Source organism: Apus apus, chromosome Z (assembly GCF_020740795.1).
Source record: "Apus apus isolate bApuApu2 chromosome Z, bApuApu2.pri.cur, whole genome shotgun sequence".
NCBI classification, from domain to species: Eukaryota; Metazoa; Chordata; class Aves; order Apodiformes; family Apodidae; genus Apus; species Apus apus.
In genome coordinates, this window is record NC_067312.1 from 5272213 (window position 1) to 5296492 (window position 24280).

Genomic DNA, 24280 nt, shown 5'->3' on the forward strand with positions numbered 1-24280 from the left:
AGATAAAAGACTGCAGTTGGTGATTGGGGCAGTGAGTCAGCTTAATTTCTTACAGATTGAAATGTTATAAGCTGTTTTAATTGGACATTTTTCTAAAACTAACCTAGTCTCCATTGTATATGAGGAGACAGTGAACAGCTTGCTGCTGTTAGTTTAACAGCAAGTGCTCATATCACTCTAACACTTGGTCAGGGGTGCTGGCTTGCTGGATAGTGTGGATGTAACTTACTGGCCTGGCAGTCCTTCTGCTCAGGCAGAAATTAAACAAACTGCAAAGTCATCTGTAGAGTACAAAATGTGGAGGATGCCTACAGTGAATCTTTTTTCTTCCCCACATCTTATTTGGACTTTTTTTGCTAATTGTTATGAAAGCTCGGTTGGTGTTAGTCTGGTCTCCTGTCCAGATAGTTTCAGAGTGCATGTCTGAGTCTCACTCCAGGTGATAAAGTAGATTTGCAGCGTATTTCAATATCACTATCCAATACTGGGAAGATATGCTACTGTCTGACAATGGTGTCTCTTCAGAGGAGTCATTATTTTCTCCAGACGATGTTTTCTTTTTCCCAGATATTATCACCTTTGATTTATTCCCACTGACACTCATATTCTCTTTTCTTAAAAAGACTTTGCTGAACGTGCAGGGTTTGTCTCAGAAGCCAGTCTATTGAGCTGGCCACACAACATGCATTTGATTATATCTTCTGAAAATTCAAAGGAAAAAGAAAAGAAGAAAACAAAAAACTAGAAAATTAAAATATAATATATCCAGGCTATATTCCAAAGAAATTTTGGGATAAATTAGCTGAGACATTGAACTTTAATAATTGTGCAAATCAAAGTTTATTTCCTATTCAGACACTACTTCAGGGTATAATTAAAAAGAAAACAAAACAAAACAAAACAAAACAAACGGAAATGGATATAATTTCATCTCTGTATCCATAATCTCTGCTTTCTTGTTATGTTTGACTTCAACTTCAGTGGCACATCTTTCAGTGGAACATATTTCCCATTAGTATTGCTTAACCAAGCAAACAGTTCTTGCACAGACAATACATTATGATCACTATATAAAATGGGAAGGAAGAAAATACTGGTTATGTCAGAGAGTAACTTTCTGTAATTTCAAATTACTTTTTCCATGAAAAAACATGTATCCAGGATGTGTTGGCTGGAACTTTCATTAAAGTGTTGCCTTTGCTTTTTTTTTTTTCTTTTCTTTTCCCTGAATTTGTCCTAAAGCTGGCAGCAACTTTTCCCTAACATATTTCAGTAAGAATTCTAAAGACTCATTCAGCGAAACAAAATATGTTACAAATGATACCAAATCCATAGGATAACTGATCATAAAGCCAGATTTTAAATACACATTGATTAAATTTTAAAGTTCCTTTCTAGTATTCAATAAGAGTTTTAAAGCACAAAGTTTATTTAGATCTCCTCATTCAGAAAACTTTAGCTGTTGTTTTCATGGGAACAATATATTCAGATCTGTACATAGGACAAGTAATGATATGTCTCCAAATCTGAAGACCACATAATTATTCAAGAAGTATTGGCTCTCTGTGTGGTCTAGAGAAATAAAAATAAGATGAAGTAGGTAGTTAGAACATTCAATGGGATTAATGAAAACCTTCTGATTTTTTCATGGCAGTGAAACTTCTGGGGAAAAAAGAAGCAACTGAGAATTAAGAGTCTAGAAAAAGGAAATGGGCAGGTCATCATTTACTGGGTATGAACTTCCAGTGTGGAATGACATGAAATCTTTGAGTAGAATCCTGAGAGACAGAGATAAAAAAGAACTGATGTAATTCAATAAATCATATATTCATTCTGACTGTTGTATGGGCAGGATTAATTTACACTGGATTAAATGCAGAAAAGGCCAGAATTGCTACTTTTATTGTCCAAGATGAGCTCTGCTTCTTCCTAAGGACCTAGATTCACTCTGTCCAGGAGTCCATTAATTTAACCATGAAAATGGTCAAGGTAGAATAAGGGTGAAATAGTAAAAAAAAGTTTCATTTCCATGTTAGAATTTGACAGATAAGTGATATATGGGATCATGTATTGTAATATCCTGACTTTTTTCTCCTTCTTCCCCCTCCTCCTTCACTTTTTAACTAATGTTATAAGCAGTAACAGCTGGTTTTAAACTGCTGAGTGGGAAACCTCTTTTGGATTAAAGCCTTTAATTCCTCATTTTGCTCAATATTAAATTATTCAGGTTTGGAAAGAATTTTCAAGAACCAAGCTGCAGAAATATTAGAATTTTATTTATTTATTTATTTATTTTACCGAGATGTAGTTAATTTCTAGAGATCCCCTAGGTATTTGATTCTCTATTTCCCACCTTCTTTTGTTCCTTTACCGTGTCACTGCACATATGGAGGCCTTTGCATTGAATTACAAAGGGCTGAGGGTGGTGATTGTGTGGATAGGGAGGAATGAGGAAAAGAAAATCAACAATGGATGTTCTTTTAATGCTGTTTTTTATAGAGTATTTGCTTCGAGTTGTCAAGATCGTCTCTTCAGTTCTGTGCTCCAAGATGGCAGACAATCCAGTACATTTGACCTGTTATTTAAACTCTTCAGTGTAGTAGAAATTTCACAATAATTGGGAAGAAAAGATAAAATCAGCACATTCTTGTCTGAACATTCACAGCAATGATGTGTGATGTTTCCTCAAGGAACTGAGACCAGTACTTGTCAGAGACATGGACAGTGGGATTGAGTGCACCCTCAGCAAGTTTGCTGATGACACCGAGCTGTGTGGTGTGGTCAACATGCTGGAGGGAAGGGATGCCCCTTAAGGGGGGTTTGATAGGCTGGAGGGGTGGGTCTATGCCAGCCTGATGAAGTTCAGTAAGGCCAAGTGCAAGGTGCTGCACCTGGTTTGGGGCAATCCCAAACACAAATAGAAGTTAGGTGCGGAGTGGGTTGAGAACAGCCCTGAGGAAAAGGGCTTGGATGTATTGGTGAATGAGAAGCTTACCATCAGCTGACAGTTTGCACTTGCAGCCCAGAAAGCCAACCATGTCCTGGGTTGCATGCCCAGCAGTGTGACCAGCAGGTAAAGGGGGGGCAGTTTTGCCCCTCTACTCTGCTCTTAGGAGACCCCACCTGGAGTACTGTGTCCAGCTCTGAAGGCCTGAACACAGGAAGGCCATGGAGCTGTTGGGGTGAGTCCAGAAGAGGGCCATTAAGATGATGGGAGGGCTACAGCACCTTTCATATGGAGACAGGCTGAGTTGAGGCTGTTCAGCCAGGGAAAGAGAAGGCTCTGGGGAGACATTATAGCACCTTCCAGTGCTTGAAGGGGCTACAGAAAAGCTGGGGAGGGAGATTTTACAAGGAAGTGGAGTTTTTGTGATGTGGGAACTACTGTATGAGGTTTTATACTAAATCACCTGTTCCTGGGAGTCCCCAGGAAGTAGAGACAGCGCCATGGAGTGTCAACTGGAGAACTGATCTACTACAGCTGTTTGTTAACCATTTGGAGATAAATTATCATATTCCCAAATTGGGAAAGGATAATGAGCAAAGGTAGATATTCCACTGTCATCAAAAGAACTGAGGTTAAAAAATACAATTTGGGTCTTCTGGTGCTTTTTTTATGTCTTCTCAATGGTCAGAAATGTAAAACACGATTCATACACTGATCAAACACATGGTCTGCAGTCACAGTTCTACTAAAGAATTACAAGTGTCACATGCAGATTGGTGGTAGTGTAGATTGTATTTTCTCCATCAAACAAACAAACAAACAAAAATTTAGAGAATGTTCACCAAGACCAGATACCCACATCCCTGGTTATAAGCAGCGTCTACTTTTTCCCATAATCCACATTAAGCAATGGAGACCTTATAAATGCAGAGTTCTGATATATTTGTGATCTTTGATAACAACATTATTCTTATTTCAGCTACCTTCGCAGATAGTTTATTGGATTGGTTTCAAGCTCCGTTCTTTCTAATATCAACTATTAGACATTTTATCTTATTACTTTGTTAACAATTTTGAAAAGTTTTGTATTCTCTTACTTCCCTATATGTTTATGCCTGCAGACAATTATCACTTCACATCTCAGTCTTCTTTCTCTTCAATACATTTAAAACTGAAATCTCACTTTTAGAAGCTTATTTTTTCTGTTCAGAGCATTTTGCATCCTTAATTTTAGTGTCCTAGTATTTCCACATGTTTTTCTGAATGTGAATACCAAAAATTCACATACTATTCTATTAGTGGTCTTGCTAGAAAAAAAAGATTGCTTACTGGTTTCCTCTTAATAGTTGTTTTTTGTTCCTCTGAGAATAATGGATTATTTTGTTCAGGTACATATCACAGGGGTGACATAGGGGAAAATATCCACAGTAACCTTTAAGTGTCTTGCTCTTTTCAGCAACATAGTCACCTGGTCAATCTCATCTTTAGTGATACAGGAATTCTACATTTCCATATGAGTTATCCTATTTTGGAAGTATTTAGCTGGGTTGTGACCACTGAGGCTTATGAGCTAAATAATTCTGGACTATTTCTAATAATCTTCATTTATCTTTAGTGTGTTTGTTAGCCAGCTGAACGTATTAAACACATTGCTTATTCATTACTTTTTTTTTTTTGACTGTAGGCAGACCTTATGGTCAGAACAATTTTTCTTGGGGAAACGAGTTAAAGATGTTTCCATTATTTACCAGTTCACATAATTCCATAGCTGTAAGGGTGGAGGATTAAATTATGGCTTCTGCATTTAATAGGATGGTTTCTGCATGTGAGATATCAATTGGCTACTGAGAAAGCTCTCTGCAGTCCTGGTTTCTTCAGTACCAGAAGTTGTCTGATGAATAGTAGAGAGTTCAGAGAAGAGCAACAGAGATGATAAAAAGGCTGAAGCAATATGATCTACAATGATGAATTACTATGAAGATATTCAGATAGCTCTGTCAACCAGTAGTCCATGATTTTTTATCATGCAGCTTGCCTGTGTGTACAGTGATGTGAAGTAATATAAGTGCAATGTGAATGGGTTCATCTGTCCAGCTCCACCCATCATGACATCCAGATAATGAATAGCTACTTGGATAAGGCTGGCAAGTGGGCCAGTCACTGTTTGTATCACTTCAGCATGAGGAATAGAGAGTTTATGATATTTGAAGGTAATAAATAATTAGAAAAGAAGATATGTTTTCCAAAGTTTGAGTTTGAGGAGGAAAGGGATCAAAATTTCTTAATGGAGAGTAGTCAGTTGACTGGTAAAATTAGAATTAAAATGTGTAATTAGAGATGTATAAGATCTTCAGGCCTGGTTTCCTTTGATCAATATGAGCAGTAGATATCCTTAACTATTTGCTTAAAAGCAAGATGGAGCAGACTGTGGAACAGTCTTTGAAAGGAACAGGTTGGTGACAGTTGTATTAGTTTAACTGGTTTACTCTAGTTTAAGATAGAAGCGTACGTTCTAAAGGTTGAGCATTAGTGAGCAAATATACCTGAACAGAAAAAGCATTTACAGTCTTCAAACTGTCTTATAGAGGGGAAGGAATACTGTCATCCTCAAAATTGTGAAATGTTTTAAAAACTGCCACGACTTGTGACTGGTGTGGCATTACCAATATGTACATGTTCAGACTGCTTAAGAGAGATCTCAGTCTCAAGACTGGACTTGTTTGTTATGTGTGGAAAAGTAACTTACATCTCCTCACCCAGATCCAAAGTTCATCCTTTAAAATGTGAGGGCTCCTGTGTAAATGGAGACATGCTGAAATGGCACCCTGACAGTAATGGCCACCTAATATCTATGTTGGACAGGTGTGCAAATAGAAGGTAAGTAGGTCTGTTAGCTTAGCACTTGCAAAAAAGTCCTGTTCTTTGTTCTGCTGATAGAAATGGATCTTACTTATTTGGACCTCCAGCTGAACCTTTTTTATGTGAACAAAGATTTTAAGTGTTTAGAATTCACAGAAGGTTATATAAATTAATATTCAGTGATTTATTGGAAGAACACTTACACAGCAAAGGTTTCTGTGCAGCTTTTCACATCATACTGCTGGCTATTAAGAAATAGGCAACATTTTGGGCTGTTCCTCAACAACAGCAACTGAACTATCAAGTACCCTCTAGCTTTCAACCACAGACTAATCTGCCATTTGAAATGGCCAGACTGAAGTCTCAAATAAGGGAACAAGCATTGTTTCATGACAGTGACTGGGCACTGGCAGTATCTTTGCTGTAAACAATCTGTTGAGGCAGCCACAGGAACTTCTTCCTTTCCAAGCCATCCCTGCTGCTGAGCTGAGCCATCTGCGCCATTTTCAGCACATGCTATCTGCTAGAATTTGGATGAGACTGAATCCATTACAGACACTCTTGAAAGTACAATTAGGAAAGATTTATGGTTTTTTTTTTTGCCTTCTGTTGCTGATTTCATAGTTTTTACTTCCATACTTTCCAGTTTGCTTCCTTCCATTCCTCTGGTAATCCTTTTCAATTTTTAATTTGTTCATTGACTTTAATTAGTCTCCCTTTATACCTGCAAGTCTTTCTAACTTTTCCTAGAACCTGTAAGATTCATCATGCTCACACAGCATAACTGATGTTATCAAATGTTACCAAATCATCATGCAGGGTCTCAGTTCCAGGGTCTTGCTGTCTTGGGAAGACACTTTGCTGCAAGCTGTAATGCCAAGTGCATTACCTGCCCACCAGTCAGATCCTGACAGAGACACTGGCTAAAACCACTTTGTTTCAAGTTGTGTGGAGAATACCCAAAATAAGAGTGTTTATGTGTGTATAAAAAGACTATCTCAGGAGTTTCCAAGTTGGGCTGTTGTGATTCTGGCCTTTTCATTCAGGCAACAAAAAAACTCCAGTTATTTCAGGGGACCCAAAACTGGACTCTCAAATGTTTGTAAGTTAAAAAATAAGTTATTAATCTTTTGAAGAATAAAACTGTAATCTGCTGAGAGACTGACTCATGTAGTTCTTCTTTAGTTTACACTGATTACAGTTACAAGAAGAGCTGTTTTCTTTCCTTGCAATCTCATTGAAGTGCTACGCAGTTTTAGAATTCTGTAATTCCTGTCCATTTTCACATGCACAAAATACAGGAATCTTAGCTGAAACTTATTTTTTGTCAGATTCTGCGATTCCTCTAGTAACTTTACAAGTTTACAACCTGCATGACAGCTTGTTGTGTTACACTGAACTGTTGCCTGCTGAATGGGTTCTCCAGTGTCTTTACAAAATGTCTCTTTAGCAGTTTACAAAATATGTACCATTGTTTCAGATTTTTACTCAGAATGTTAAAAATCAAAATTATGCGTTGTCAAGTTCCTTATTGTTCCAGATTAGCAGAACTCTACTTTCTTAAATCACGCAGAACACCAGACAGGCTCTAGTTTCCCCTTGTCTGGAACACCCTTAAATAGAAATAATGTTCTTTTCTCAATTTTTACGAAAGAGTAATTGTTAGGAATTTTCTATGCAGTGAACAGTCTTACTTGGGTTGCCTGCCAGTTACAGAGTCACCTGTTCATTCCTTGCTCACAATATACAAGAGGTTTGCTTCATACAGTATCTGTCACTGCATACAGCCAAAAAATATATTCCTTGGCCTCATGAGGTCTCCTTTTTTTTTGTAGATATGTTTTAGAGACACTTTATTTCTCTACTGGGAATAGAGAAGAAGAAAGACCAACATATCACACTAATTAAGTTGCCACCCATGAGATCCAGAAACCTGGTTTCATCTGCTTTCCTTTCACTTACAGGAGTTCCAATGCATTTTCTAGTGTCTAATAATATGTGTAAATTTGCATCATTGGCTGTTCCTCAGTGAGTACTCTTGGTTACTGATCTGTTTTTATAAAAATTGAAGTAAAAATATAATTTTTGAAATCTTTCCTTCATGAAAATTGAACAAGATTCTGAAAAGTTATTAAATATCTCTCATGACAAGTAGTAAATCACACAGGCTTCCACTTTTTTCAGATACAATTCTCAAAACAAATATTGGCTGTGATATTTGAGGGTGAAGAAGTGATTAGGAAAAAAAACAAACCACAAAATTCAAGATACAAAAGAAACAAACTGAATAATGGGAGAGGGAAATGTAATAGAGATAAACAATCAAAAATAGAGAACAGGTAATTAGAAATAGCAGAGGCATAGGAAAAAAGACTGAGAAAGCAGAACACTAGACTAAGATGAGTAAAAATAAAGGTAAGGGTGATAGAAGGAAAGGGCAGTAGTTCACACTTCAAAAAATATTGCTTTCAGATGCTGTCTTATTACTTCGCTTATCTTGCTGGATGCTACTGGCCTGGTGTTATGCTCCAACATCTTCTGCAGGTATTAATGGCACACTATATACTTTTTGGCTAGTGACTTCTTATCCCATATTTCTCACCCATGGACCATTTAGAATAGGAAGCTGGAGAGGCAGCAGCAGAAGTTTTCTTGGCAAAACCCTTTTTTCCTTCTTTGGTGCTGTAGAGGCTTGTCTTAGCCGTGGACACGGCTGTGTAAATCTAACATCAATATAAATCGAGGGGGTACTAGGCAGAAAGATGTTTCTATGGTGTTGTGTCCTTACAGACATCCAAAACTAAAGGAGCTTGTGGGCCACAGCCTTAGCCCTAGCCAGTGAAACTGGAGGCAGGCACAGCAATTGTCAGATTCTTCTCTGTTCTTTGAATAACTAGATTCAGCCACACACCAAAGTCTCAAATAAAATAATGAATCACAGTGGAACTATAGACATCTTTCACTCAGTGCCAGGAAATAAAATTAAGTTATATTTTTCCCCAATCTGAGAAATATATCAAGATGCAAAGCAAAATAAATGTATTTCTACATGTTTTTTCTTATTCTTTTTGGCCCAGCTATTTCCTTCTCTCTCATTCCCTAGCTTTTACAGCTCATCACACTTGGCTGTAAACACTTACTTCCATATAATCAAAGGTGGACAAATGGCAGTAGGAGGAAAAATCAAAACAAAATGCTAGTGACTATAAACAGATTTAAATACACATATAGCTGAAACATATGTAATATTTATTTAAGTGCAAAGTAACACATATATTCATTCTTTGAGGAAAATGGTTGTTAGTGCCAATTTGTAATTCAAAGAATTACAGAAAGCTCTGCAAACATGGTGAGATAATAATTTCTATTGGTTGATGGTGAGAGAGAATAGAATTATTTGGTGATTTAAAGCCATTATTCCTCAATGTCACTTTTGTAAAAAGGACCATTGATCAAACTAGCTTGTCAAACTTAATTGTATGTTTCTAAAGCATGACTGTACCTGCTGGATGAGCATTACTATATTAAACTTCAAGTATTAACTAAACCAGCTTTGTTTGTTGGGATACTTTAGGATGGTGCTATTCAAAGATACTAATAAGCTTCTGAATCAAGTGTATTTCTCCTTGTCTATAAGCAGGGGAAATATTGCCAAAATTGACATTTTTGTTCCAAGAAATTTTTAACTGTTCTCTTTCTGAATCTGCGTATCTCAAACGAAGTTAATAAAAAAGGTAGGCAGTGAATACTTTACAGGGTTGGTACTCATGGAAATACCTTTGGCACTACTGGTGTTAATTTAGTCACAACAAATAGCAGAATGTTCATTGGGAACAGATTAGATAAACTGTGGTAGACATGATCAGAAAGGAAATTACCTAAGTAGATAGAAGCTTGCATGGTGATCGAAGTTCCTGAGAGAATCGAAGGTTTCCCTGGCTCACATTTCAATTTCAGCACAATAGACAAATGCCCTGAATAATTCTTTTTAGGCTTAGTGCAAAATGTGTTGCTAAAAAATCATTAAGAAGTTCAGGATAGTAATAGTTGCCTCTGAGGACTGATTCCTTCCTCCCTCTTTTCTCATTTTTTTCTTGTAGGCTCTCCATTCAAGCATGTGGTAGATTTTATGAGGGAGGCAGAAAATGCAAAATGCCAACTGCTGATATTAGTACAGTGTGTGGAACCCATGCTATCTTTCAAAATTCTTTTTATTTTTCTCATAAACTTACCTTAAGTGTATTTCCTGTTATTAAGATATTTTACCAGGAATGTGGCACTGTTGAAGGGCTTAGATTGCTAATCTATTGTGAAATAGCATTTCTGCTCCCATTTTAATTTTTTTTATATTTCTAATTTATTTCTATATTCCTATTAATTTTAGCATGTTTAACGTTTTCCACAATGGTGCAGTGTTAAAAACTAAGCTATCTTCAGAACCAATTCTAGCTAAACTGAAAACTAAATTCATTTGTTTACTTTAGCAGTGGAAAACCAAGACAGGATGGGGGCTTATTGGTTCCGTCAGTGTGTTCTGTATCATATCGGTCCAGCTCAGTGATTACTATCAGTATTGTAGCATTTGACAGAGCTGAAGAGAAAGTGGAAATGCAATTTGTGTTCCGTGCTGCCTCACGTATCACAAAGAAATCTGGCAGCTTAACGCAGACTCTTTGCTTGACCTTCGCAAGAGAGCAAAATGAGTACAGCTCTTTTTTCTCATACTGAGAGTTCCATCCAAGTGAATGCAGCTTAATGGGGAAGCCACTCACACCAGAGTAGGTGGAAAGGGGAGGGAAACAAGGAAAAATTATGCAGTTGAAGAAATAAATCTACATTTCTTCTTGACTGTCTCTTTGAAATAATCATAGAATACCTTGACCCCCGTTTTCTTCCCTCCACTCTCATGTATCTCTGTTAAAATGGTTTAAGAAGTATACAGTTAAATGAAATAGAGCAGAGAGAGGGGAAGACACAGGAATTATTCCAGTAATTTCTGTAGGCCTGGAGAGAAGTGTCAATTGTCCAGCAAACATTATATCAGAATTTACTACAGAATTTGAAGTATAAAGAACCTTAAGCGTGTTCGGAATGTAATATGTCATGAAAGAGAACAGGATAAACATTGCTGGGTTACAAAAGGTTCTAAAGTTTAAGACAAGGAGACTTTGGGTAATAAGTGATGGTGAATTGGAAGAAGCAAGGGAGGGAAGGGGAAGGAAGGGAAGGGAAGACTTGTGGCTTGAAAGGACAGATTAACAGTACAACTTCACAAGTAAAGAAAAAAGTATTTATTCATTTCTCCCCATTGACAGGAAGATTTTTATCCCCTTCCTGAAAACCAGGGCTTCAGCACATAATGATTACTCAGGAATTTGAGTGTCATAACCACGAATGTTGCCTCTTATTCTTTCATTGAGTTCTTTTTTCTTAATATGATGGCATTTTATATGGCATATATCTTTGGCCAGTTTGGATCAGCAGCCTCAGCTATGTCTCCTCCCAGTTTCTTCACTGACTCTAGCCTACCTGCTGGAGGCAGAGTAAGAAAAAGAAAAAGGCTTGGTGCTACATAAGCACTGCCCAGCTACAGCCAAAACACTGGTATGTTATCAGCACTGCTTTAAGCACAGATCCAAAATACAGCACCATACAGGTTTCTGTAAAGAAAATGAGCACCATCCTACCCAGGCCCAGTATAGTAATATATAGTCTGAAAAGGACTGAAGGAAATTTAATTCTTCTTTGTAGTTTGTGTCCCTGGCATCATGTTTATATCATATTAACCATGTGTAGGTTCTGCCATGCTCTTCTGTTTTGTTGAATTGCTATTGGAGACCGTAAAGCCAGGGGAGCCATAACAATTATCCTTCTCTATTCTCATTGTTAATAATTTGACAGTTGAAAAACTCTCTGTTGTTTCTTTGTGTTCTCACCTTTAAAAAAAAAATCATAGTTGGAATCTGAGTATTGGTGGGCATCTTGGTGGCATGGAGGTATTTATGCTGTCCACCTTACACATGTATGAATGGCCAGTAGGCCATCTCTGCAGAGAACACGCAGTGGTTTAGAAATATTTGCTATTTAGCTGCCTCAGACTTTCCAGGGGAAAACAAGCACTGAATCCAGCCAAGTTGAGGTCCTAAAGTCCTTGCAGAGCTCTTTTAGGTTATTCACACAAGAAGTTCACAGCATGCTACTTTTTTTTTCTTGCAGTTGAAATGAGGAATGTCGTATTTATAACATAATTAAATCATCATTGGCAAAAGGTCAGTCAGTATCCCTAGCATTTGTTGCCACTGCAAAGTATCTGTAATTCCAAAGAATCACTTTGAAATGTCTTTCCTGGAAGGAATCTGTTGAAGCCCACACTGCAGGTCAGCGCTGGCCACTGCTGCAGCCATTTTCCACACCAGGCCTTCAGTTCTCAGTCTCAGGATTCTCCATACAGCACAGTATTTGGAAGTCAGCCCCCTGCCTTTGAAGTCTATGAGTGTTAAATCAGTTGTTCTGTTGCAACACAGTCACTCCAGTCAACATTAACCACATACAGGAATCAGCCACCGTGTAGCACAGCTGGAGTGGGTCAGCAGCAGTTTCCCATGCAATTTTGGTGCTATGCTGGATAGACACATTGCAGCACCCATTCCTATGATACGGGCTGCAGCTCTCAATGCCATGCCCAGATGGCAATTTTCAGAGGATGGTAATTTCTTGACCCAGTCAGGATCCTTGACAAATCTTCAGAGGATATGGCAGAGAATGGCCAGCTCTGAGTAGTGATTCCCAAAGATTGTTAGCACATACTTAACAATCCCCACAATCAGTATCAATATATGCAGTAGGTAAGACTGACTGATATGTCAGTTATTAAAGGCAGATGAGGCTTTTTCCCTACTTCTCATGGCTAATTTGATAATATAAATGTAATAATAATGAAAAAATCTTCACTATTTCATCTGATTAAGTGTAGAGCTTACATCTGTAGCTCAAGGGTGTGCCCTTCTGTGTGGCCATGTTGCCTGTCACCATCTTGATTCAAGTATGTCTTTGAAAACTGCATATCTATTTGTTAGGGTTTAAGCATTGAAAATGCCCAATGCCCATGTAAAATTATACCATGTATGTAAAAAGCTTTCTGACCTTCCAATGCAGAATATTTTTTAAAAGCTATTAAATGATACATTTTAGAAGCTACTTAAGCCAGAAGAGTTCATCATGTACAGTATAGTTCTGTGGCAGGTACAAGGTGAAAAGTTCTTTGAACTTTATACAGCAAATTCTTCAGAGTCCATGTCATCTCAATAAGCACATTAGGATAAATGTGATAAATGCTAAGATAACTTCTGTAAAGATGTCACAAATAAACATATTGATTCAAAGGAAGAGAGTCTCCAATACATTTTGGTAAACTAAGCAGTCAGTGAAATTAAATTATACCTCCTAAAAAAGAAGAGAGTCTGTGAATGGCATTTGCTACAACTCTTGAATTGCTAAGCAGATGGTGAGTCACAGCCAGATTCTTCTTGGCAATGTTTGGTCAGAGCCCAACAGAAGTCCTATCCTCTGGGAATTCCTTCCAAAACAAAACATCAAAAGAAAAATTATTGGTTTAAAACTTGATATATTTAAATGCAAAAGGCCTAATTAGGTATTCAGGATTCAAACAGCTCTGGGATTTCCCAGAAAGAATCACCTAGGAGATTGTGTGGGAAAACTTTTGGTAACAGTGCTAAAATCTGTCTTGCCTAATTTCAGCTATTGAAAACATTATCTGAGTCTAGATATGAAGGCTCTCTCTATATTCAATGGAACAAAGTGGACAATCCTAGAGATACTGAATGCTTTCCCTTGTTTGATGTGTTGGGTTGGTGCCGTGGGGTTTTGGTAGTGGGAAAAGGGCCAAAGGGTTGGCTCCTCTGAGAAGCTGCTGGAAGCTCCCCTGGCTCCAATTGCATCCCCACATCTGGCCAGGGCCAAGCTAAGGGAAGATAAATGGATGTCTTAGAAACAAATTAAAGGGGAAAACAAAAGTGCAAAAAAGCACTGCAGGACAGAGGAGAGTGGGAGTAGGGAGCAAAGCTGGAGTGGAGGTACCAAGGTCAGTGAGGAAGGAAGGGGAGGAGGTGCATGAGCAGAGGTTCCCCTGCAGCTCATGGTGAAATGGCAGCTGTCCCCATGCAGCCCGTGCGGGAGCATGGTGGAGCAGCCCATGAAGACCATGTTGGAGCCGACGTGGATCTGCAGGCCATGAAGGTTCACAGTGGAGCAGATGTGGTCTTCCAGCCACAAAGGACACTACACCAGGGGAGGTGGCTCTTCCTGAAGCAGCCTGTGACTCTGTGGGTAGGCCTCACTGCATCAGTCTGTTCCTGAGAGACTACATCTTCTGGGAGGGACTCATGCTGGAGTGGTTTGTGAAGGACTCTTACCTATGGAAGAGATCCTGTTGTGGAGCACAGGAAGACTGTGCATAGTCCTTCTCCCTGAAGGGGAAGGGGCAGTAGAAAAGAAGTGATCCCATTCCCTGTTCCCCAGTACTGTTGGGGGGAATGAGTTAGAGAAATCAGGAGAAAAGTAATTTGGACCAAGGAAGAAGTGAGGGGTGAGGTATTTAAGATCTGGTTTTGTTTTTGGTTTGTTGTGCTTGGATTTGACTGGTGATAAATTAAATTGATTTTTTTCTCATGTTGAGTTTGTTTTGCCTATGACAAAAATTGGTGAGTGAACCCTTCTTGTCCTTGTCTGGACCCCCAGGCTTTTAGCTGGATTTTGTCCACCCCATCCCACAGTGTGTGGGCAGTGAGTGAGTGGATGAATGTTGCTGGCTGGGCCTAATCCACAACTTCTGAGAAGTGTGGATGGTTAGTCAGATAGGATGACTTCTTGTCAAAGAATAGGTGGTAATAACCGGAATTCAAATGTTGGTTAAAACCATCTATAACTTCAGTGATGACAAGGCTCCCGTTAAAAATAAAAATGTATACTCTGATGGTCAGTGTTGCTAGTGTGCCTCCTCAAACATTAATCTACTACGTACGTGAGACTTGTTCAGTCCCTATTCTGAAGAACATGTTTCTTTCAGCTCATGCAGACTGATTAATTTATCTTTGGACTTCACCCTTCTAATATAAATGCTGGCCAATGCACTAACTTTCAACATGCCAAGAGTTGAAGCTTCCAGTTACATTTCACTTTTATTAAAACAAGTTAGATTTATGACTTTTTCATTTTCAGTGAGGCAAATAGTAAGCAGTTGCTGTCCTCCCACAATCATCTTTTCATCCATTTTCTAATTGAAACAATTTAGCTTCTACATATGACAAAACTACAAATCACTTATGATTTAGAAAATGTTTATTTTGTTTGGAAGAGGTACCTTAGATTTTTGTAAAATACCTTAAAAATGTATGTTAACACAAATTCCTTTAAGGATCTCTGAAGGGGAGGCATTGACACAGATTACATCTCTGTAAGAAATATTTTTAATCACATGATAGCTAAGTTTTCCAGAAATGTAGGATTAAAAGTCTTTCACAGGCTTGGCTTTGCTTTGCTTTGCTCTGCTTGCATTCAGGCAGAAAATTCTTGCCAGATAAGTACTTGATATTCATAGCTCCATTGAAGCAAATTAAGGCAACACTTTCAAAATGGTATTACCATATTTAGAGAGTTTAGAGAGTTTGGTGAAAGATGAGTCAGTGCTTTGTGGAGCAGACATATCTTCTGACATCCACATCGCTTTGTCTGCTGTGCTCACTTTTGCTGGCACTTCTTCTTGATTGATCTCTTGTTCTGTGCCATGAGATTCATCATGGTCAGTGATCCAAGGGCATGAAAAATTCATTCCAAGACAACAAATACTTTGTAGTTTATGATATTTCTTTCCCTTTGGATTCAAGCCAATTAATTTATCCAAAGAGCAGAAAACTTAGGGAGTATAGCAATTCTGGCATTTCTGTAGAGAGAGCAATTGCTGTTGTGTGTCTACATCCCCTCATACAGGAATAAAGATAATGTGCTGCAGAGGTGAATTGTCTAAATAATGACAAAAAGTAATTTGTCCAAGGGAGTGGCTTGTGGAATTTGTTTTTCCCCTGTTGGTAAGCACCACTTAGCACTCTTCAGTAAGTTTGTGGAGAGATGTGTAGACCTATATCACAAAAAAATATATATATTCTTAAGGAAAATTCCTGTTTTAAATTACTTACCTTACTTAGATAAATAAATTCAAATAAATTCCAGCCTGTCTCCATGTCTCTCTACCTTTATTTCTTGTGGTACCTACTAATTTACATTAAAATGTGATTTTCCATAAACAAAATGTCTCTTTAATGTGTACTTCTCTCTAAACTTGCAGTTGAGACTATGATTTTTTTTTTACGAGTTTTCAACTAGAAGAACTCAGTGGTGTTAGAAGCGTAGAGACTTTGGAGATTCTCAAATGAAAACTATAAAATCAGCCATTATCAGGTCAGAGAAATTAATATAAAGCTCCCAAGTTTCAGGACAGAATCTTATCCCAAAAATCACCTTTTCTGTCTCAGAATGGGAGTCCAATTTACACATCATTAGACATAGAAATTGTGATATTTGATAAATGCTGTCTGATGTTTTTTATTTTATCTCCTGTAAGAAAAAGTGACATCTGAAACAATCAAAGAGACAAATGAAGTGGGAACTTTGCATAAAAGACAGATGATACATAATTTAAACTATCTAGTGGCTGACTACAGTAATTGAGTTGAACAAATTACTTTCCTGAAAACAAGTGGTGGAGTCATTCGGTATAATAGGAGTAAATAAGTAGTACGCATGTGTCAGAGCTGAAGGTGTGGTACATAACTGAGTTAAGGAAGCCCAAGTGGAGCACCTGTTAGACTTTCATTTATTCATCTCTTTGTCCATGCTTCTCTTTGTCTCAATATATTAAAGTTACACAGATAAACCTTGTCAGATTTATTTTCTTTTATGCAAAAAGGCACATTTGCTTTCAACATTTAAAAATCTGTGTCAAGTTACAGAATCGTTGAATGGTTTGGGTTGGAAGGGACCCTAAAGACAACCAACTCCCTCCATGGGCAGGGACACCTCCCTCTAGACCCCTAAGCCCCATCCAATGCAGCCTTGAACACTTCCAGAGATGGGGAAGTCATAACCTCCCTGGGCAATTTTTTTCAGTGTCTCACTACTCTCCCACTGAAGAATTTCTTCCTAATATCCAACCCAAATCTCCCCTTTTCCAGTTTAAAGCTATCATTACAATATAAGACAGCTCTCGCCATACTCTTTTGCCTTATGTTTTGCCTCATACTACATCACTAATGCCTTCTAAGAATTGACATAATCTGGTTATTTTCTTCATTTATATGTTTGTGCTGAACTGTTCATGCTGTTTATTCACAAACACCAAAGTTTGTGAATAAATCACTTATTGGAAAAATAATTACCTTTGCATTGCTTTGTGTGTGCTCAGGGAGGAGGAACAGTGTTCTTATTGTGGCAGCTCTGGAGCTGACATGAATTTATGCCATTTCTTTACAGAAAATATATGTCTAATTTGTTCCCAGTTGACTAGTCCTATGATCAGCATGAGAGGTATCCTGAAATTTCAAAGACTTTAATACACCTCTGCAAGGAACCACAGATAGTCAGATGTAAATGGATACTTCACCACATGGCTAGATTTTCAAAAGCAGAATGAAATTATGTCATCCCTATCACTTTCTTGCATATACTAGCCTCCAAAAACGAATATCCTTATCCATACAGAAAAATGGGTCATATAGATTTGTGTTTCTATATGATGGCCAATATTAGAAGCTCTGCCTATATCTGAAGGTATGTTTTCTCTGAATTCTCAGAGAGAGATCAGTACTGATAATGAATTTCTTTACTCTGTCTGAGGCAACCCAGGATGACGTTTGACTTCTGGGCTGCCAGGCCCCAATGCTGACTCTTATAGTGACGGCTGCTTACCAGCATCCCCAGAACCCTTTCTGCAGGGCTGTTTTCCATTCTTTTCTCACTGATTTATACTTGTGTCCAGTGTTAATCTTCCCCAGGTGCAGAGTCTGGCATTTGTTGTTGTTAAATTTAATCCCATTAAACATAGCTCAGTGCTCCATCTTATCTAGATCCCTCTGCAAGGCCTCCCATCTCTTGAGAGAATCAATCAAGAAGGATCTTCTAAAAGTTTCAAGAATTCAGCCTCTGTTCCTCCAGTAGATTCGGTCTTAAAAATAAATAATAATTTTAAAAAATTACTTAATTAGCAATTTTCTGAAGTTCTTGTTCTACAGCAGCCATTATTCCAATCATAGGGATTTCCCTGACTTGTTTTCTTCATCTGCTCCTGGCTGACTGTATCAGACCTTGACATTTGTTGCACAGCTAGAGCTCAGGAGAAAAAATGTAAAAGCTGAGGCTCTCTAAGATGGCAGTAGCACTGAGAAAGGTATAAGCATTTCTTCTTGACCCTTGTCACCAAATAAAGCTACTTAGCAAAATGATAGCCTGAATGAGGTCTAGTGTGTGTGCTGTTAAGCATAGTGACTCCATGGGTTTCCAAAAGGCTCCAGAGGAGAGAAATGTAAACCAACTACCTACCCTTTGAAAGCTGTCAGACTCCAAGCAGATGATGCTTGCTCCAAATCCCATTCAATAGTACACTGATACAGTTACAAAATACGTGGACAACATTAGGTCAAGAAGTTCCCTTCATGAGATAGAGATTACTACAGTGAAGTCTCTTGAAATGTACAAAAATAGACTAAAACCTAGTCTCTGTTAAATATCGTAGATTTCAAAACTAATGCACAGCTGCCTCAAAACCAGCTCTGGACAAAAATCAATTCTGTCTTATCATTACCCACTTGAGAATATCAGGCTTTCAAAAGAAGCCAAAAAGAAACAAACTGGTAGTAATTATTTTAAAACAATAAAGAATCAATACTATGACACTCAGTATGAAAAAATAAATTGGAAAGGTGACTGTGCTGTTCTAAATATTCTGTGAGCAGGTGGATGAGTCTGACTGAATGTCTTAGAAGATATTTAGTTGTTTTTCCTTTCTCTTATATAAACTTGTGGTTAACATGTTCATCTTGCAAAGTCAGCTGAAGCTAGTGACAAGATACATGTCAACTTCCCTGGACTGTGAATAAAGAAACAATGATCACCCTCTCTGTGTTTAGCTACACCACAAGTTTTAGTAACAACTTTGTACATATGATTACTCTTAGTCTTTCCTCAGTCTGGAGAGTTTTTCCTGTGCAGTGATAAATATAAAATAGAAATATCATATGACTTTGCTACTGTCCTTTATACATTGACATCAGATATGTTTTAGGTTTTGTGAAATTTGGTGTTCTTCAAAAGATCTCTTTTCTTTCCTTATGAGTTAAAAAATGCTGAAAAATCTCAGCTTGGTATAACTACTTGGAAATAAAAGGAGTAAAATTTGTCCAGTTTGAGAATACAACAACACAGCGAAATGAAAATTCAGTTGCTGGGAATTGGTGGTAACAGATAATGGTAACATAATGAAGTGTTTCTAACACTTTCAAAAGGTTTTAGGTTCAGATTCATAACTCTTACTCTATCTAGAAAATGACTCATCTCTATTTAGGCATATTTTATGCTGGCTAGAGATTAATTTCTTGGTATTTCTTGTACATGGATGGTCTGTCCTTATTAAAAATCTAATGAATCTGTGGAAAAATCCCTGTAGATTCTAACAAGCTTTGGATAAAATATAACTGTGAGACATTATCTTCTATTAGAATGTATATCATATAGGAAAACTGGTTTTGGTCATGAAATGCAAATGTTTTAAAGCAGCTGCCAACAATTTAATGTGTAGTTTCTATTCTAAAGAGTGCACTGTCAGTTCTCTGCAATTAAGAAAAGATGCTCAAGATGTGAGCCTAGACTTTGTGAGACACTGAATCGATTTTCCTATCCATTTCCAAGTTACATAATGGTAGGAGAGTCTAGTGGAAAATAGATATATCAGGGTGGGATTGATAAATAGTTGACAATATTTATAGGTTAAAAATATGAGAACTAGTTTTTCATGCTATTCATGAAGTTAACGTCTCATTTGTAATACTAGAGGCTAAGGAGGAAGGAGCAACTTCTACCATGTTTCCACTAGAAACAAAAGATCCTGCTTTTATTTTTAAGTGCAACAATGTACAGCCCACTTGAATTATGCACTTAAAAGACTTCTTTGCTGGTAGTGTCCTGGGGGTGAAGAGATGACCCAGGTCCAGTACTTAAATCAATGGTTATCCTTGTAGCTTAATAAAGACCTGGGGAGCCACCTCTGTTCTTAACATAGCAAAGAAAAACCAGCAATTATATGGGGAAAAAAAAAAAAAAAAAAAGTGTTTTAAAGGAGATTTCAAAGGACAAACTCTAATATTTGCTCTCTTTTAATCTTCCTAAAGACTAGCTAACATTATTTTTCATAAAAGCATTTAAACAGTTCAGCTACTGAATAGTTTGTTGAGTGACTACCTTGCCTTGTCAAGGTTATTTAATATTAACTTTTTTTTTTCTCCCTTGTCTTTATTCAGATTCATTAAATGGATAATAGAGATATTTACCAAAGTGGTGGGAAAATGTTCACCTTAGCAGCATATAAATGTAGCAGATCATATATAATGTAGTTATATTAATTATTATTTTGACATTCTGCTAATTATCAGATAATAAATATGAGCATACTCTTCAAATAAGTTCCATTAAAAAAGAGGGGCAGAGAGAAGGTACTTAACAAAAATGGCAGCAGTAAGGAATAGGTCATAATTCACTCCCTTTTCTAATTAAGGTACATTTACGCTTATTTATTTGCAATATTTGATAATGGATCACTATATTTTTCAAATACAGGTAAACCCAGGAAGGAGTGAGGAACAAAAGTAGTAATCAATTTATCTAATGTTTCTCCTGAAAAGAAGTAACTTAACAGATTTCCTAAGTTCAAGTCTTTTCCTCTGTATGAGACAATTCTTCATGAGACAGTTTCAAATAAATGTATGAAGCCACAATGTAAATACTTAAAGAATTTGCTTTGTGATGAACTAGAGTTATCAGGGAATGACATCACGGTTCTAGATTAAAAGAAGTAATGTAACAAGATTTTATTAATTCCATCCCCTGAATGATGCTTTAATGGTTCTTCAAAGTACACCAAGTGTAAATTGTACCCCAGTTCTATTTTGAAGTACTGGAGATGCACCCCAAATTAAGAACCTCAAGAGGCATTTTTCTCAGGCAGAAACAGTACCTGCTGCTGGCTCTTTCACTTATGAGATCTGATTCAAGTAATTTGAAATCAGCTGAAAGATTCCTTTGATTTCAAGGGATTTTGAAATCAAGTGATTAAAAGTGCACCATTACCTTCTTCCTATGAGTGTTCAGAGTTAGTAAAATATGACCTCTAAAATCCTTCTGGAGGGTGTCCTTTCCTGATGTCATCCTGAATTTATGAAACTCCAGATTTAGGTAGGAACAGATTTTCAGATCCATTTACTTCTGAGAAGGTCCAGAAATTGGTATGTTTGAACAGATATATTAGAAGGGAAACTGAATGTAAAATCATTAGATATTGGGTATGGATGTTTCTCCAGGCAACTGAGAAAGGCTTTGGAAAGCTGAAAGTTTGTGCACAACCACTTCATGTGGCATTCAAGCCTCAATTCACTGAAAATCAAGGTGTTGACTCCTACTTAAGCTTATACTCAGTGAGTGCTTTATGGGAATCAACATATAAGCCTTCGTGCTTTCAAACAGATCCTGTATGATCTGCATGTGAATACAAGTTCATACACAGCTTTAACATATACTGAGAAATAATAATTGAAGAACTCAAAAAACCACTAAAATAAGAAAATTTTTGTAGTAATTTTGATTCCCTGCTCAAATGAATAAATAGAGGTGGTTCAACAGACTTCACTGAATATAGAGCAGATCCTAAATTATGGAACGGCTTTGGGCAGGGAACCCAGTTAAAATAATGGGATGGTTGAAACCTTCTATGTTAAGTCATCTCAGCTGAGGATAAATGCAACTCTGTGGTTAAAGATGGTGGTAGTTGTCCAAGAAAATATGACAAAAAGTGTAAAGGTATTTGCTGTAAGATACTCAATAAATGGAAATAAAATCAAGTAAGATGAACATTGTTTTGCTAGGTGATTGTCTACTTTTTGAAGTATTGTATGAAGAAGCATTTGACAGCTGATTTTTAAATGAATGCTTTGCCTTTTTGTTGTAGGGTAAGGGACACCTTAGGTAATGATTGATGTATTTAGAAAGTAATAATTTGAAAAATAAAATTATGTTTCTATAAATACAATAGTCAGTGACAGCCACTACTGTGGTCTCAGGACCAGATCACCCCTCTTGAAAATAAATCTGCTCTCTGTGAGTCAGGAGCAATTGTTATTTTCAGTGATTTCAAGCCTCTGTTGGAGAGAAAGCCTCTTTGACACTCCATAGAGAATTAGCAGAAGAGAAAGCTTTGAATAACAGGCAAACCTACAGCTCAACTGAAAACACAGTAATTGACAGTGACCAACCCTTGAAATAAATGGAAAACAATAATTACCATCCTGACAACTTATTCATCCTTTTCTTCTCGGTCAGATATGCCACAGTCATATTCTTTTCTTCAGTTCAAGTTTATCAGAGATGAAAATAACTCCTGTAAAAATCAGGGATTTGCTAATTGCTTTTCTAAAAGCATTTGTCATTTTGATAAACATTTTATTAATGTGGGAGAAGCTCTAGACTATCTCTTGAGCAGATCCACTCTAAAAATTTTTTCCTTATGCAAGTGAGAAGTTTTTTCATGGCTTTTTTAAGAGGCAAGAGGGTGATATTGCACATTCCACTCATTATTTAATTTTCTCAGTGATAATTTCACTTGCTGACAGGGTTGTATTTGCTTCTAGCATGGATAACTGGCACTGAGCTCATTAACCTTGTGACTAGTACCTGGGACCTTTTGGCCTAGAGCATAACCATGGACAGATGGAAGGTTCTGGTATTCAAAAGCAGCTTTACAGAGTGTGCTGTTTAGTGGTGAAGACTTCAGTGTTGTGTTTTCAGTACACAGATGTATTGAAACAGTGCCAGAACTGCTTCTGTTGTCTTCAGGTGCCTAAATTATTTATATATCTTCTTAATTACAGTTTTATTTTGAGATGTCCTATTGGGGCAAAGACAGGCAGCAGCCAGCAACTAGCTTAAACTGGCAACAGTTAACACTTCTTTTACTTTCCTAGAGTAAGTTTGAGCTAAATCCTGTGTAATTACATATGAATTATAGTAGGAATTAACACAATAATTGTTAAAGGGACAGATCTCAAGAGCAATTCTTATGAACTAAACCACGATTTGTAATCTGTTGTCTGTAAAATGAGTCTGATTACACAATGCTACTGTTTTGAGCACAATGTTGAACTAAATATCTTTCTGAGACATATTCTAAACAGAATGATTATATGATTTTATAATTCTAACCATATCCTGGGTAGGGAAAGCAGGGTCACATAACTCATAAACCATGTTCAAAGAATGACAATGAAACTTAAGGAATCTGTTTTGTCTTAGTCAGCATGTTTTGTTGCGAGGTAATAATCTATGTCTTGTCTTTCAATATACCTCTTATTATGGTGATTCTTCACATATGTTTGAAAAAAAAAATGTTACTGAGTTACCTTGAAGGACAAAAAGTAAAATGAATGTATTAAAACTTGTCTGTGGATTTTACAGCTCTGAAGAGAAATGCAATGCATATCTTCTGAGTAGATTTTTAGAATGAAAATGGGATTTTTATTTTATTTTGTTTCATTTTGTTTTATTTTATTTTATTTATTTTTTATTCTATTTTATTTTAAATGTAGCTTATATAAGGTATCTTAGCTGACTCATTTTTTTTAAGATATGTACGTGGTCAAAATTCCTGGTACTGCAGATGAGTCAAAAATGTCTTTGTTTTCAATCAAGTAATCTATCACTCTCATATGATTATTTTACAGAAACTGGTCTTTCTTAGATATCTTATGATGTTTTCAGATATCTTACAGTGTGTATCCTAAAATGAAGGTATCTACCTCTTAACATTTTCAAGTCTTGGCCATCTACAACTTTGCATTTATCCTCAGCCTGGGTAGCTCAGTGAGCTTGATGGTTTTATGCCTTTGATGTTGCATAACTTGCCTTGTAGGGAAAATGATCACGTAGTTTTTGATAACAAGATCAAAACCTAGAAGGATAAGACAGAAATAATTTTGTAAATTTGTTGTTCTGTAGGCTCATGAATCTTTCAAACTGTTTATTCTTTTTTAGATATTGTGAGGGAACATCACTAGCCCAGACAAATAATATTCTAGGGAAGGAACAAACTATAAATACACAATGAGGCATACCTGAACAGCAAATACAATGCAGATCTGCTTACAG

At 37.0% G+C, this 24280-nt stretch overlaps 1 protein-coding gene across 1 annotated transcript in view; it reads left to right on the forward strand.

Annotated features, from left to right (window-relative positions):
• Positions 1-24280, forward strand: part of RIT2 (Ras like without CAAX 2) — a 177879-nt gene that overhangs the window by 373 nt on the left and 153226 nt on the right. The gene's annotated exons all lie outside the window — the stretch shown is intronic.